This window comes from Triticum aestivum, chromosome 5D (assembly GCF_018294505.1).
Source record: "Triticum aestivum cultivar Chinese Spring chromosome 5D, IWGSC CS RefSeq v2.1, whole genome shotgun sequence".
In the NCBI taxonomy this organism is placed as follows: Eukaryota; Viridiplantae; Streptophyta; class Magnoliopsida; order Poales; family Poaceae; genus Triticum; species Triticum aestivum.
In genome coordinates, this window is record NC_057808.1 from 111,485,651 (window position 1) to 111,502,678 (window position 17,028).

Here is a 17,028-nt window from a genome sequence, read left to right on the forward strand (position 1 = left end):
GCTCCGGTTGACAAAGAACCATTGTTGCTATATGTGGCAGCTAATGCTCGGGCTGTTAGTGTGGCTATTGTGGTGGAGCGCAAGGAGGCCGGAAAGGAATATCTAGTTCAACGGCCAGTCTACTATATCAGTGAGGTACTTATTGAGTCCAAGCAGAGGTGCCCGCATTGGCAAAAATTGGTGTATGGGGTTTTTATGGCAAGCCGGAAGCTTAAGCAGTATTTTCAAGGACATCCCATCACGGTGGTCAGCTCTGCTCCGTTGGGAGATATAATCCAGAACAGGGAAGCAACTGGCCGGATTGCTAAGTGGGCTATAGAGCTCGGGCCTCACGGGTTGAAATACATACCCTGAACGGCGATCAAATCTCAGGCACTTGTGGATTTCATCAATGATTGGACAGAATTACAAGCGCCAGAGGAGAAGCCGGATCATACTTATTGGACTATTCATTTTGATGGGTCCAGGTAATTGGAGGGCTCGGGGGCTGGAGTCGTATTAACTTCCCCACGAGGTGATAAGTTTTCTTATGTTCTCCGTTTAATGTTCCCTTGCACTAACAATGCAGCTGAATATGAGGCTCTACTCCATGGTCTTCAGATGGCTAAGGAGATGAACCTAAGCCGAGTTAAGTGCTTCGGTGACTCGGATCTGGTGGCTCAACAAGTGTTCGGCACTTGGGATTCTAGGGACCCACTAATGGCAGCATATCGTCGTGAGGTGGATATTGTTGCAGGTCACTTTAAGGGTTATCAGGTGGATCATGTGGACCGGCGGAAGAATGATGCGACGGACGCTTTAAGCCGCCTGGGTTCCCAACGTAAACCGGTTCCACCTAATGTCTTCCTGGATGTTTTGCATAATCCGTCCGTCAAGCTCCCTGGTGAAGAGGATTTGGCTGTTCCTGATCCGGAGGCTCAGTTGGTGGCGGCTCTTCATGTTATCCCGGATTGGACGGTTCCATATCTGGCATATATGAACCGGGGCGAGTTACCAGAGGATGAAACTTTGGCCAGGCAGATAATCCGGCGGTCCAAGTCCATGACTATTATCAATGAAGAGTTACATCATTGCAGTGTGACAGGGGCGTTTCAACGCTGTGTGTCTCCTGAGGAAGGCCGTGAAATTTTGCGTGAGAACCACGAACGAGATTGTGGTCACCATGCCGGTTCAAAGTCTTTGGTGGCCAAGGCGTTTCATCACGGTTTCTATTGGTTGACAGCTCATGCTGATGCCGAGGACTTGGTCAAAAGATGTGATGGCTGTCAGAACTTCTCAAGGCGTGCTCATGTACCGGCTCAAGATTTGAGGATGATTCCAATCACCTGGCCGTTTGCAACTTGGGGGCTGGATATGGTTGGGCCTTTCAAGAGGTCCAAGGACAAGAAGACCCACCTTTTGGTGGCGGTTGATAAGTTCACGAAGTGGGTGGAGGCAGAGCCGGTTAGTAAGTGTGACGCAACCACGGCGGTTCAATTCATCAAAAAGGTGATCTTCCAGTTTGGCTTTCCACACAGCATTATAACAGACAATGGTACCAATCTGTCGAAGGGTGCCATGAAGGAATTCTGCAACGTGAGCACATCCGTCTTGGCGTGTCATCAGTGGTCACCCACAGTCTAATGGTCAAGCGGAGAGGGCCAATCAAGAGATCTTGAGAGGCATCAAACCCCGGCTTATGGTTCCTTTGCAACGGACTCCGGGTTGTTGGGTTGAGGAGTTACCTTCTGTGTTGTGGAGCATCAATACCACACCCAACAGATTGACAGGATACACACCATTCTTCATGGTTTATGGAGCGGAAGCAGTTCTTCCTAGTGACATCCGTCATGACTCGCCTCGTGTAGTGGCATATGTTGAAGCTGACAATGAGAAGGCACGGCATGAAGCTCTTGACCTGTTAGATGAGGAACGTGACATGGCGGCAGCCCGTTCGGTGATTTATCAGCAAGATCTGCGTCGTTATCATAGCCGCCGGGTTAGAACCAGAACCTTTCAAGAAGGTGATTTGGTGCTTCGGCTCATCCAGGATCAGACGGATATGCATAAGCTACCCCCCTTGGGAAGGACCCTTTGTGGTCAGCAAGAATCTGCACAACGGGTCATACTACCTAATCGATGTTCGAGAGTGCAAAGACTCACATAAATCGGAGGAGGAGACCAACCGGCCGTGGAATATTGCTCATCTTCGTCCCTACTATACTTGAAGCTATAGGCTCTGCTTATGTACATATTATGACATTGTATATATTATGATCAATATAATAAACCGGAACCTCAGCTAAAGCGGGGTATCTGTTGTTTTTCTTACATCATGTGTGGTTACATGGAGCTTACAAAGCGGCGTCCGGTTTACACCTTGATTTAGCTTCTCAAAGCTTTATATTACATCACTTGGGGGTTTGGTCGTATCCGAACCATAGCTACACCTCTTGATCGGCGCAATGCCACATCATCACTTGGGGGCTTGGTCGTATCCGAACCATAGCTACACCTCTTGATCGGCGTAATGCCACAGCATCACTTGGGGGCTTGGTCGTATCCGAACCACAGTCACACCTCTTGATCGGCTCAAAGCCACATCAATCCGGGGCCAAAGAGAGTGTTGTAAAACAACAGCTCAAACATAGGCACCCACTAAGCACAGCTCACAATGTTGCTTGGGGATTCTTTGCTGTTGAAATGAACTAAGAATCTACACTTGTAATAGGCTATCAAGCCATGGCTTGGAAGCCTGGTGTATACACCTAAAACCCAGGGTTAACCTGCCTATTTAAGTAAGTCACTCCGCCCAGGTAAACCTGGTATGACCCTTCGAACTTTGACAAGTTACTCTAAAATGAAGACCCTGAACTTGTCAAGTTAAAACGATGATTGGTTAAGGATTGAGGACCATCTTAAAAGGCTTTGCAAAAATGGTTTAACACAGTGGCCTGGCAGCCCATGAAAAGCCTCGAATTTGGAGCCTGGCAGCGTGTGAAAAGCCTCGACTACAACGGTTTTCATTTGCCTTTTGCTAAGTTTTCTTTGTTTTCATAAGATTGTGATGTTTCTTAAACCGGTGTTTATCAACCCGGTTAGGCTGTCAACTACAAGTTGTCAGTACACGATCAAATTATAATCCGGAGACTATCAGCCCGGTCTGGTTTTGACTCAAAATCACCAGGATGGAATAAACCGGTGTTTATCACAACCTGGAACGGTTTTATTGTAAACCGGCATCATATATCAGGAGTTACTTATCCTCCAGAGTAGGGTTATGGCCCTCACTACAAAGTTGGTCAGCCAACATTATGCCTAAAAGTCAAAGGTATCATATATTTCCATATTTGGTTATCTTTACAATCTTGGTTATAAACCTTGGTCATATATATGTATTTGGGTATCATGACCCACCCGGTGGTAAACCGCCAGGGCGCTTTAAGCTTCTTATCTGTAGGAACAGCTTGAATAAATGTCTATGGATTATGAACATCATATCTTAAGCATGTCGGATTAAGCAAGCATCAGTCGCAGATAAATATGCACGAAGGCATAACAGACCAAGTGTTTTAACTAGCCTATTACAGGGCATTTCAGTGCCCAAAGGATAATTGTTTTCTCAAATACGTGTTGCAGTATGTAAAAGGCTAAACCGGCCTCCGGATTATGATTGGACACCAGCTTGACCTGACGGCTGCGGATCATCTTGCACCGGTTCATCCTCTTCGTTTCTACCCAGCGGCTGGAAGTCAATAGTTGTCCAGTCGATTCCAGTTAACGCTTCGAACACAACTTCATTGCTTATAAGGGTGGATGGTTCAATATCAAGGGCATAAGTGTGCTTACAGATTGGAGGGATCAGAGTGTAGGCAACTTTCAACTTCTTCTGTACATCAGATCCCAGATGGCTAATGCGAGTTCCTGCACCATTGTACACATGAGTAAACCGACAACACATGGGAGAGATATGTTGAAAGTATGAAGGAAAAGATGTTTTACCGAACACAACAGCAGTCATGGCATGAATCTGCCGCTTTACGCCGGTCAGTTCATCAACCACCGGTTTAACAGCGGCTTCTGCTTTTTCAGCCCTTTTTATCGAAGCGGATTTTTCAGTCTCCCAATCCGCCCGTGCTTTGTTAAAGCCCTCTTTCAGTTTCTCCATAGTGCCTAGAGCGCTGGTCAATCCTTCCTTCGCTTTGGAGGTTTCAGCTTGCTGGGATTTGAGGTTCTCTTGCAGATCAGCGGTTTGGCTTTCCTTCTTGCTCAGTTCAGCCTATAAAGAGATAGATATATAATGAGTTGACAGTACATATTTGAAGTACCAAGCACATAACAAGTTATGCCCTTAGTACTTGGGGGCTAATGCATATTTGCTCTTTATCAGAAATTTTTACAAGTCCCAAGCACAATACAAGTATTAAGCTTGGCACTTGGGGGCTAATGTGTATTTGCTCATAAAATGCTGATATGGGAATTCTTCTACAAAGTCCCAGTTCATCTTCATAAAGTTAAACCGGCCCTTGGGGGCTACATCAGTGAAGTTAAGATGCATTGTTGCAAATATGAAATTGTTACTAAGTCCCGGTTTAAATTAGTATCTTAAACCGTCACTTGGGGGCTACTGGAGTTGATAAGCTGCAATTAAATATAAGAGAGAAACACTTATGAAGTTACCTCATATTGCTCCTTCATCATATTTACCAAACCGGCTTCATAGTCACGGCTGGTGTATAGACGGTTCAAGAAGCCGGAGTGAAGGTCTTGAGCATTCAGATGGGCATAATTGGACAAATCGGTGTTCCATTTGCCTTTGCCAATTGCAGAGAGCTCATCTTTGGCAGTATGCTTTGACAAAGCGACTGGATTGCCAGGCGTGGTATGGCCAGTGCCAGTAATCATAATATCATCATCTTTGTCATCAGCAGCCGTTACTGGGGATGGCGGTTTGTCAGTATTTTTCACCGGACTGTCCGGTTTGTCATCAGTCCGGACAGGGTTGGTTGGCTGATCAGCATGGCTTGTGGTGTCAACTTCTGCCTGCTCAGCAACGAAGTCATGATCTTGAGGCGGTGGGTCATTCAGCATGGCATCAATGTTGGTCTCTTCAGGATCTGGAGTTTTCTCTGGTTCAACAGCCACGTCTTCATCAGCCGGTTTATTCAACCGAGCTTTCTTGTTGGGTCTGGGCTTGGCGCTGAGAAAAATAAACATGAGGATCAGTACAGTATATAAAAATAGCAACATCAAGGATAACAACAAGTGTATAGCTCACCCAAGAACCATTTTGAGGGGTGGAAGTTTTGTGGCCGACGACTCGCCAGAAGATGAGTGAGAAGTACCCTGATAATTTGAATCAAACGGGTTAAGAGGCTGGCGGAAACAACCTACTTTGGGGCATGAAGTATCAATGGGATAAGAGACCTCTGATCGGCGTTTCCGAACCGGACTGTTCGGTAAACCAGCAGAGGTAACTACCTGGCCGCTGTGCCGGGTTGTGCTGCGAGCCTCGTGCTGCTGCATCTTCGAAAGAAAGTTTGGGTCCAAGTAAGCAAGGGGGTGAGAAAATTTTACTTTCCGGTTTGCTTGACGGATTTTTGATGTTGGCAGAGGATCTGAATCGGAGGAAAGAATGGTTACCTCTACGTCATCAGCATGACTGCCTTCAGCGTCGTCCTGATAATAATCATTGTCAATGAGATGTACGAAAAATGAACCAAGAGAGTCAAATTCTACCTCTGATTCCGGATTACCCACATCGTCATCAACTGGTAGCTCGGAGGATGCAGTGGTCCTTTTCTTGGTAGGTTTTTTGATAACCGTGGTTTTTGGACGAACTGGCTTGACCGGTTTACCTTGCGGCTTGACCGGTTTGTCTTGTGGTGGTTTCTTGTTCCAGAATGGATCATCACGCTGTCAGAAAATAATCACACTTTCAGAGAATATTTGGACAAAAGCAACTTTAGATAAAAAGGTTATATGATTCATACAGCTGGCGGTTTGTTGAAAGCGCAGAAAGGGAGTAGTCCGGTTTGGGCACAGACAGCCTCCAGTTCGTTCAGCATTTTCTTTACAGCCTCAGTGACTTCTGCATCTGTAAGCTGAATGTCAATGTGCCGCTGAGCATCCTTCAAACTCCCCGGATACTCACACATCAAACCGGAGCACCGGCTTAAGGGCAGAATACTCCAGCTTATCCAGCAACGAGCAAGATCAGCTCCTGTCAAACCGTTTGCCATGAAGGCTCTAAGCTTTGATAATTGAGGAGCATAGTTGGCCCTTTCTTTTGCAGTCAACCTCTGAGGAAAAGGATGTGTGTTGCTCAGGTGTTCAGGGCGGTAACCCGGCAGGGGGTTTTCATTAGGTGGAGATGTATCCTTGCAATAAAACCAGGACTGGTTCCATTCTTTGGGGTGACTGTGGAGCTTGGGGTGAGGGAAAGTGGTTTCCTTCCTTTTCTGAATCGCCATTCCGCCCAGTTCCGTATTGGGTCCATCCGAGAACTCTGTGCGACGGTTTAAGTGAAAGAAATCCCTAAACAGTTCGACTGTAGGTTCCTCTTGCAGATAAGCCTCACAGAAGACTTGGAAGTGGCAGATGTTGGTCACAGAATTGGGACCGATGTCTTGAGGGCGCAGTTGAAAACTGGCCAGTACATCCCGGAAATTTTTTGAACCGAGAGGGCTAAAACCTCGTCCGAGATGATCAGCAAACATGACTACCTCTCCGTCCTTGGGTGTAGGAGGACTTTCCGGGCCAGGGACCCTCCAGTGGATGACATCTTTTTTGGCCAAAGCGCCCGTTTTAACAAGATTGTTTGACTGTTCTTCGGTTACTCAAGAAGGAGCCCAGTTGCATTCATAGACTTGCTTGGCCATGGCAATGAAAGATCTGAAACATGATTATTGCCGGTTTAAGATTTACGGTGGACAACTATACAGCGGTATAAGGATACAAGCATATTGATAAACCAGATTTGGTTATTTGTAAACCGGAGTCTGACAATGGAAACAGTGTAATGCATTGGCGGTTCAACAGGGGACTAATGGTATCTACCGGGTCATCATTTTTTCTGTGAAGTTAAACCGCCTAATCTGGCATTAAAGGTATAAGTATAAAGATGTATAAGTAAGGGAAAAACAAGTTTCACAGTTTGGCATGGGAATTTCAGATCTGCCATGCGTTGGATAATCAAAATATAATCTGGTCTAATATCAAGCGCTCAAAAAGTTCAGTAAGTTCAGATGAGTTGGATATCAAGCAAGTGCCTTCACAAGAAGAAAGGATTCTAAATTACAAAAGGTGCTGAAAATAGTCAGATCTAACCGGCCATTGGTGCTACCGAAGGAAGAACAGCTTCAAGCTATGAAAACATCGAACCCTAATGGCAGATCTAGGGCGAGAAGAAGAGGGACTTACCGGTCCAGGAGGAAGCAGCCGAGGATCACCGCTTTTCTCTGATACGATCAGGTTGATGCAGCGGCCTTTGTCGAAGCAGAGGCGAAGGACGATGGCGGCGGCCGAGCTTGAGGGTCGGTCGGCGCGAGGAAGACGACGACGCGAAGAGGCATGAGGGGGAAAATGGAAAGACCCCCTGGCCCTATTTATAAGGGAAGAAAGATTAACGTCAGGCGCGAAAATCGAGGAGCCTAAATTTTGGATATGAGGCGGAGCTGTCGCCTCGATTGTCGGAGGCTCATTAATGAAGGTGCATTATACACAGTTTTAAATAACAGGTGACGTCACGGCGGTTTACCATGGTCCTAGAAGATGATGTCACAGCGGTTTACAAGATTATGTGAAGATGTTGAAGAAGAAATTTTCTTAAGTATTGAGGATTGACATGAACCGGTTCAAATCAATCTGGGCCTAATGTTGGGGATATTACCACTGGGCGTAAACTGGCCAGGAGAGGCCGGGTTAACTCCATAAGTAGTTCATTCGTATCTGAAGTCCATGAAGACAGACGGTGACACTTTATGAAGGCCCAGTGCCCAAAGCCGGTTTAAGGCCTGTAGACATAAACCGGCATTGATATGTAAACTTGTGTTGTAAGATAGAAATAGCAGAGACCGAGCCGGACACGATTATGAGACGGCCTCGGGATTCTGTAAACCGACGGGTGTCAACCCATGTATATAAGGGGACGACTCGGCGGTGGTTCAAGGAGGACAGACAACAAATCGAAACTCAGGCAAAGCGTATTCGCTCCCTGGTCATCGAAACCCCAGCAATTCCATCACAACTAGACATAGGCTTTTACCTTCATCGTAAGGGGCCGAACTAGTATAAAACTCTCTTGCGTCCCTTGTCTGCTTTAACCCCTTTAAGTTAACCCGTAGTGATGGCTCCACGACTAAGTCCTTTCTCTAGGACATCTGCCGTGACAAAACCACGACAGCGCGCGCGGCGACCGGGGATATTCTTCACCCTTTTCACCTAGGCCGCCAATACCCCCCACCGTCCGCCCGCATTTCACTCAACTAGTCCACCCAATCTCCTTCGCCAGCTCCCCCCTCCCCCAGATCCACAGCAGAACCCTCTCCGGCGCCGCCATGCTCATCCCGGCCATGTGCCCGCTCTTCGGCGTCAAGCCTACCTCCACTGCCGTTCCCAACACGAGGCAGCTCGCGCCTCGCCGTCTTTGTTTGCTCGCCACCCACCCTCGAGCATATCGATGTAGTAACCCTCGCCTCTCTTGTGGTCCGGTCGGGTTTGCATTAAGAAGACTGTTAGTTACTGCTCTCCATCGCGGTGAGGCATATTTCCTTGCAATCCCTCTTCCAATTTCGTTCCATATGTTCCCAAATTGGCTATAAAATAACGGAGAGCGTATATATGTTCATTATCTACCTTCCTTACTACATATAAGCTGTATTTGTTCCAATAAGTTACTACCTATTTACAGATCGCGGGCGCCTGAGTCACACAAACTTAACAAATTAGCCGTACATTTTCTAAATTATTGGATGGTATGTTTAGAAAGCTTGATACCAAGCTGTTAGTTTTATGCTTATCCTCCTTTCCCGAGTTTCGCATGTGTTCTCTGTAGATGCCGAGTAGCAGCGACAACACTCATTCAGGCCATGTATCTTCATCTGATTCGGACAACCCTAGGTCTTCAGCAGATTGTGAGGGATCAAGTAGTCTTGAAGTGATAGAGCTGCGGCAATTACCCTTCTGGTTAGGACACGGAGGAACGCTCCAAGGAAGCCCACACACCAGCCTAAAGGTGTATATGAAGTAACCGAGATTGATTTAAAGTCCTGGGCTCCAACTAAACTAGATAAAGCACGATGAGGTGCAGGAGTGTGTGTGGATTTGTTGGCAGGGCAAGGCTCAACATTAATCTGCCAGGGTTTCGGAAGGCTGACACAGAAACACGGCGAAGGATAGTCCGGGAGATCATGGATCACTTCAATGTTCCAGAGCAATGGAGAATGCAGGTGGAACACGCTGCACTGAAGAAGGCTAGGGATGGTTGGAGAAACTGGAACCACGTGCTGTACAAGAAGTACTTGAGTGAAGGCAAGGACCCAATCCCCGCATACCCCCAAATTACAAAGGCAGACTAGGCATAATTCAAAAGGGTCAGGGCAAGTCCAGAGTTTGATGCGAAGAGTTTCAAGCAATCGGAACTTCAGAAGAAGAACATACACCCCACCTTATGGGTGTGGCAGGATACTCCGGCATGAAACTAATACGGGAACATGATGACAAAGAAGGAGTAGCGGCGGGTGGGAGTCCGGCCTTTAGTGAAATCAAGGGCAAACTCACCAAAGACTACTTGCGGGCACGTGCAAAGAGGCGTGATGACGGAACTTATTACTTTGAAAATGCACGTGACGCCAAACTGTATGAAGTGATGGTAGAGGCTTCCCAGATCCCTGGAAGGTTCTACAGGAACTCAGGGCCATGTGACATTCTGTCCATTGCTCTGGACACAAAAGAGCCCCCTGGCCGTGCAAGGGGTATAGGCGTTAATGTCCCGCACAAGAGGGCTTTCACACTCAGCAAACAAGAGAGGCTCAGCATGAAAAAAGCGAGGAGTGAAATGAAGCAGAATGCATTGTTTGAAAAGTTGAAGAAGGAGATTTATCTAGCTGTTTGAAAGGATGTTGAGGAGTCAATGATGATGATGCAAAAGACTCTAACACTGACAGATAGCCAGCAGATGGGAGGGGAGGCGGGCATGGATGATGCTGCTTATTGTGCGACAACACTTCACAAGAGTAGCTGTGCATCAGCTGACCCCAGTGACACTGAGACTGCAGCTGCTCGTGATGATGCTATATCTGATCTATCTGGAATGAAAGACAGACTGAAGGGCGTGCTTACACATTATGAAGGTACATTAAAATGTGCAACAGCCTGGGTTTGCCCACCCTTCTTGGAAGATGGCCTCTTCTTGGACAATGTGCCATTGAGGCCGGGCTGTGTGAAGTGCTACGTGACTGAAGTAAAGCCTGGATTCAATGAATTTGCCCTGAAGAATATCCTAGGAGACTTCGATGAGCAAAGGACCTTGGGAGAAACACTGTTACATCACATCCAGTGGCCACGAAAGGAAATAGAGTTCATCGATGAGATTCCTGAAGCCCCGCCAAGAGCAACCACTATCGCCCCTCAACCGGTGACGCTCTCCTTGCCAGAGCAGCTCTCGCGGGCTAATGCATCAACATGTGATCAGCCGGAACGACTTTGTGGCGTACAAGCCATGTCATCCTCCACCCCAAAGCAGGCAGTGGCAAGGCCTACAACTGCTGATGACGCACCACCGGTTCAGATGCCGGCCGCTGAAGCAGCGGGGGGAGACCCAGCTGCAGCACATGCTCAGCAGACCAACCTAGTGGAACAGATTGCTAAGCAGTCTGATGCTTGGGAACCACCTGCTAAGCAGTCTGTAGGTCCAGAACCGACTGCTCATCAGTCCATCGGTCCACAGGCGCGTGATCAGCATACCAATGCGTCAGCACTTCCTGCTCAGCAAACTAACGCGTTGGCACGGCCTCCTCAGCACACTGACAAGTTGGCACCACCTGCGCAGAAACTCGACATAGCTTCAACGCATGGTCAGCAGTCCGATGCCGCTGCTCCTACAGCCCAGCAGTCCGTCACTGCAGCACCGCCAGCTCAGCGGTCCGGCATAGATAAACAGTCTGCTAAGAAGTCCGTCCAAGCTTCACCGTGTAGGCAACCAGACTTTCTGCCAGAAATGCTTCAAGTACCAAGAAGGAAGTGGCCAAAAAGGCTACACCCACGACCACGAGGAAGCGCAGCGGGAAAGTGAGGAGGAAAGAGAACGATTGCCTCTTACTTAAAGCACTCATCGCCCAAAACCAAATTAATAGCAGCTTGTTCGAATCGGGGAGTAATATTATTTCTGACACCATGGATGAGGAAGAAGTAGAATTGTTGCTTGCTAAAAGAAAAGCAGACATACTTGAAGCACGCAATTACGTCCATGGTTAGCCATTTCTTGTTGGCGAATACTTTGATGAGTTACATGAATATTGCATGGATCAAATGTCAGAAGGTCATCACCATTTGCTAGTCCACTACAACAGAGATCATTTTCGACACAATGCTGGTTCCATCATTGTGAGTTTCAAGGACTTACATCTCTTCTTCAACTTCAACGTGCTCGATGCCACTCTTGTTAGATGCGTGATTTTGTAAGTACTTAACAAACTCTGATCAACTTCTCCATACAAGGTTGTAAATGATAAACAACTAACTGCATTTTATTCCTCTCAGGGGATTGAACACGCAGAGAAGACAAAGTGAGAGTGTGTATTTCATAGATCCTGCATTAGCAAATGGCACATCATTGCATGAAAAGGACCGACGAGACTGGGCCGTTAACACGGTCGTCCATATCTTCGAAAACACGTCCCATGCAGAATCATTTCTCTGGCCATATCATGAAGGGTAAGTCAAGTAAACAAGCACGCATACACTGATTGTCTTTCAGATTTCGACATCATTCGGAAGTTCATGGCTTTCTTAATATGTAGCAATCACTGGATATTGGTATTCATTGTTCCAAACAAGAACACAGTTTACTACATCGATTCTCTCAAAGAGTCAACAAACGCTCAGGATCTGACGCACCTTCAGCAATTCTTGGATAGGTATTGAATTCTACGATGTTGAAATTAATTTGCATTCATATCTGGTTCAATAATTGATGTTGTCAAAATTCATCATCATTTGCAGTGTGCTCGCATTGTGGGAAACTAAAACAGGGAACCTGTTCAAGAGGAAACTACCTCTGCAGCACGAGATCGTTTCTCCGGTAACACACCAAAATCCATTATTTTCAGAAAATTTATCCAACAGTCTGCAAATACCTTTCCTTATGGTAGTCAAATGTTCAAGATTTTAAATAAACCTCTTTCTATTTTGTCCAAAGAAAAAATAATATATCTAACACCGGTTAGGTTGTTCCTAACAGGACAAATACATGACTAATTTTGTACAAAAAATTTCAGTGTCCTCAGCAAGAAGCAGGGACCAACCTTTGTGGATACTATGTTTGCAGACACATGATCTCCATCTACAAATCTGCTGATAGTTGTCACAATCCTCGCGAATTAGTACCAGTAAGTCTATCTTAATTAATATCTTCTACTCCACTCATATGGCACATTCTGATCTTAAAAATACTGCAGCTCATCTTAAAACCGAGGACCCCTGAACCGCTCCCGGCTGGTGAATTGCTGATGGTTCGGAGATTTATCAGCGACTTCTTCCTGGATCACTACATCAATCCCACTGGTGATGATGAAGATTTCAGCATGGTTTCTCCTGAAACATTGAGTAAGAGTTAGCCGCTAAACATATAACGCATGGATCCATTATTTTCCATCTGATGAGGTCTTCATATTTCATACACTATGATTAATTATGTAATGCATATATGTGGACAAATCATTGGAATTTAGCTACTGTCGTGGATTTGTCAGGGAAGATGTCCTAGTGTGAGGACTTAGTCGCGAGGCCAACGCATCTTTGTAGTAGCTTGAGAGGGGTTGAGCGGAATCGAGAGACGCAACACAAGACTAGGATTTAGACAGCTTCGGGCCCCGGGAAACATCATCCGGTAATAACCCTACATGTTGTTTGCGGCTAGATCTCATTATGCTCATCAGAGAGTCGCCGCATAAGCCAGCTTCCCCTTTGTGTCTAGCCCTAGATATTGTTTCTTGTTGCTTGTCCCTCTTGGGGTGCCCTGCCCCTCCTTATATAAGTTGAAGGGGCGGGTTACATGTGGAGTCCTATTAGGATTAGGACTAATCTATTACAAGTGGAATCCTAGTCTGCCCCCTTAAGGGAAAACTCTTTATGCCTTTCCTCGTAACCGGCCCACCATAACATGAGCCGGCCTTCTGGGCCTTGGGCCTAGTCTTCTATATGACCCGCCGTTAGGGCCACCTGTGAGTCGCTAGGCTCGTGAGTTGCCAGGCTCGTGAGTCGCCAGTCCTCGGGCGGTTTACCAATGAAAACGCCAAGTCCCGCCGGGTCATACATCCGGCCGGGTCATACCGCGGGGTATATCCCCGACATTAGCCCCCGAGTTTAATTTGGATTTATCCATGTTAAACTGATCTGCAACATAAACACAAGAACAAATTTGATAGGTTGTGCTCCGGGTTAAATATTCTTGTAAGCCGGCACTTGATCATCCTTAAGTCCTTGTCGTTTCCTTCTTGTGGAAAGTCCGGGTCAATATACCAGCTTCATAATCAATTTGCTGATGTTGGTTTCTCACAGAGAAATATTGTGAAGAATAATCCACTTGAGTCGGCTTCCAAAATGCTGGCTTAAGAAATATTGGTCTTGAAATACTCATCTGATATTCAGCCGGTTTGAAGATGTAGTACTTGCTGGTTTAATATTACCAAAATTTCCGGTTTGTAAATATTGATAGCACCGAGTCATAATTGTTGCCAACGCTGGGTCATAATTATCGATGATGCTAGGTTATGATTGTTGCAAATACCGGGTCATAATGATTGGTGACGCCGGGTCAATCTGGTTTGCTCAAAACTGAGAATTTGAAAATATTTCTCCTTATATCCGTGTTACATGTAGCCCCCAAGTCTTGAGCAGAGCAAAGTGATGACTAGTCAAAACTGAGTATTCCTCATATGTAGCCCCCAAGTGCCGGGTTGTCATGCTTGCAGCAACCTGGGACTTGTAATTTCCTGATGCCCATAAAAGCTTCAACCAGTGTAGCCCCCAAGGGCCGGGTCATTATGCAATAATGAGCAGGGACTTTGTAAATATGATCATGTAAACTTGAGCAGCAACGTGTAGCCCCCAAGGGCCGGCTCAGTAAGATATTACTGAGCTGGGACTTTGTATATGATTCATTGATAATAACATCATATGATGTAATCTCCACCATGGGGCTTGAACCCACGTCCACAAGGTTAAGAGCTTTGTACTCTACCAACTGAGTAGTGGATCTTTCAATATAATGGATTAAGGCTTGTGTACCTTTAATTTTCAACAGGAGCAATTGGTAGCCCCCAAGGGCTGGCTCATTTAGAATGTGATGAGTCGGGTCTTCAATAAGTTGAGCAAAAAATGACTTTGCATTAGCCCCCAAGTGCCGTGGTGCATGCTGGCAGTGACATGGGACTTGCATACTTGATGTAATCTCAACTTGAATAATGTAGCCCCCAAGTGTTGGGTCGTAAGCCTGCAACAACTTGGGACTATTCCTTCCATTGTAGAATAAATCATATCCATTGATAAAATAATAGCCATTGCGCCAAAGTGACTTTGAATACCTTATCTGTTGACAAGTAAATCCAGAGTTTAAATACCCGGCGGCTCTTGGCCGATGGCGATTTAATACGCCTCCATTGTAAGCCGGAATTTTTATAACCCAGCGGCTTATAGCCTTTGAGAAAATCATGAATTGATAACCCTTTTGAGACACCAATTTCAATCTTTGATGATGGGCTTGAACTTAATCATTTATGTAAGCCATAGCTTTGTAAATCCTGCACAGAGTTTAAACAACATATGCCCTGGCGACTTAACGTCAAAAGCCAGGGCGGGTAACTACCCAAATGTAGTCCTATCCTGCACACAAGTAGGTCACAAGATCCCTTGGCGGTTTACCGTAGGGCGGGTCATAATATCTCACATATAACCACTGTGATATTGAATTTGTACTGCCAGTTTACATGACCTATGCAGTAAGGGTGATAACCCAATCCTTAGAAGCCAATACTTCCAAATATATGATGATTGTCACATGCTGGCGACTTATCGTCCAAAGCCAAGCCGGGTTAAATTTAAACCACACTTATATACTTTAGATATGATCAAAAAAGCCTCAAGTAAAATCCAAAAAATTGTTCGCAAAAAGAGACTTCAAAAATTTTGAGGCTTCTGATTCGAATACGATCAGAAAACCGTTCCAAAGGGGTTAAGCTAAGATTCGAATACGATCATATAGCCCCTAGTGGCTTTGGCGTTGCCGATCAAGAGGGTACTGACAGCTATGTTCTCTTTGGTTCGAATACGACCTATGTTTGAACAGGAAGCCCCCAAATGGCCTTGAGAGTTGTTTAACGACGCTGATTCGAATACGATCCACGTCGGACCCAAAGGGGTTGAGCTATGATTTGGATACGATCAAGAAGCCCCCTAGTGGGTTTGGCATTGCGCCGATCAAGAGGGTACCGTCAGCTATATATGTTCTCTTTGGTTCGAATACGACCTATGTTTGAACAGGAAGCCCCCAAGTGACCATATAAATTTTAGCATCACGCTGATCAAGAGGGTACTGACAGCTATGCTCGATGAGCAGGAAGCCCCCAAGTGACCATAATAAGATAAGTCGTAAGGCAGGATACCCATGTTTGAACCGCGCATCATGGCATCAAGTTCTCTTTGGCAACCTTTAATTTTTCCGACAACTCAAATCTTGCGAGAGATTAATTCTTTTTGAACTGGAACTTTGAACCGGATTTGAGAGCTTAAAAGCTTTGTAAGAGACAAATTTACCTTGAGCCGGATGTTTGAACCGGATTTGAGAGCTTCAAAGCTTTGTAAGAGAAAAATTTACCTTGAGCCGGATGTTTGAACCGGATTTGAGAGCTTCAAAGCTTGAGCCAGATGTTTGAACCGACAATTCTCTGACGGCCTTTAAATTTTCATCAATATGGCGGTGTCCTCCGAAACCGGGTTATCATTCCCTCCAATGACCTGGAGTTCTTGAATCTGCTTTAAATTGGCAATCATTTACTGAGTCATGTCATTGTAGCCCCAGAGTCTCAAGGCGACTCGAGGAGTTGTCTTGAGATTCTCCATATTTGACCGTGATATAAACCGGTATGAGTCAGTCAACAGCTCAGTGATATAACTTGTCCTGCATTGGAGAACTTGCAAGCCAGAGTAATTGCTCTTTTAAAGAAAAGCAATATATAATATAAAAATATACTGAATGGATTTCACCTGATATGTTAAACTAGAAATTATCCACCGCGGAGTTGATGATCACCATGGTGAAGCTGAAATCCATCACGGCTGAGTCGGCCACGGGAGCAGACAGATGAACCAGCCGCGGCGTTGTAAGCCAGCACGGACGGGCGAGTCAACCGCATCATGTTGATGTAAATTGGGCCGTAAAACGGCGGTTTGCACATATATTCATCGAGGATGATGGCACGGTCAGATGATGGCCCATGATAATGGTGGCGCGAGCTATACATTGATGACACGGCCATCACTCTTTCAGTGAACAATCGTCCTGCATAAACAATATGACCAAGGCAAAGATAAACTGCTCTTTGAAAAAAATAATATGTGCTAATAAAACAAACTCGGATATCACCTGATTTGACGGATGATCCGTTCATCACGACAGAGGCGGCTCAGGCAGACCGGCGACTCAATATAGTCCCGACGGTTCAGGTAGACCGACGACTCCAGACGGCTTCCCACGGCAGAGGCGGCTACACGTAGGCCACGATGGCGACTTACAGCTGAGACGTCGTGCGGCCGGCTTTGAACTTACAAAGC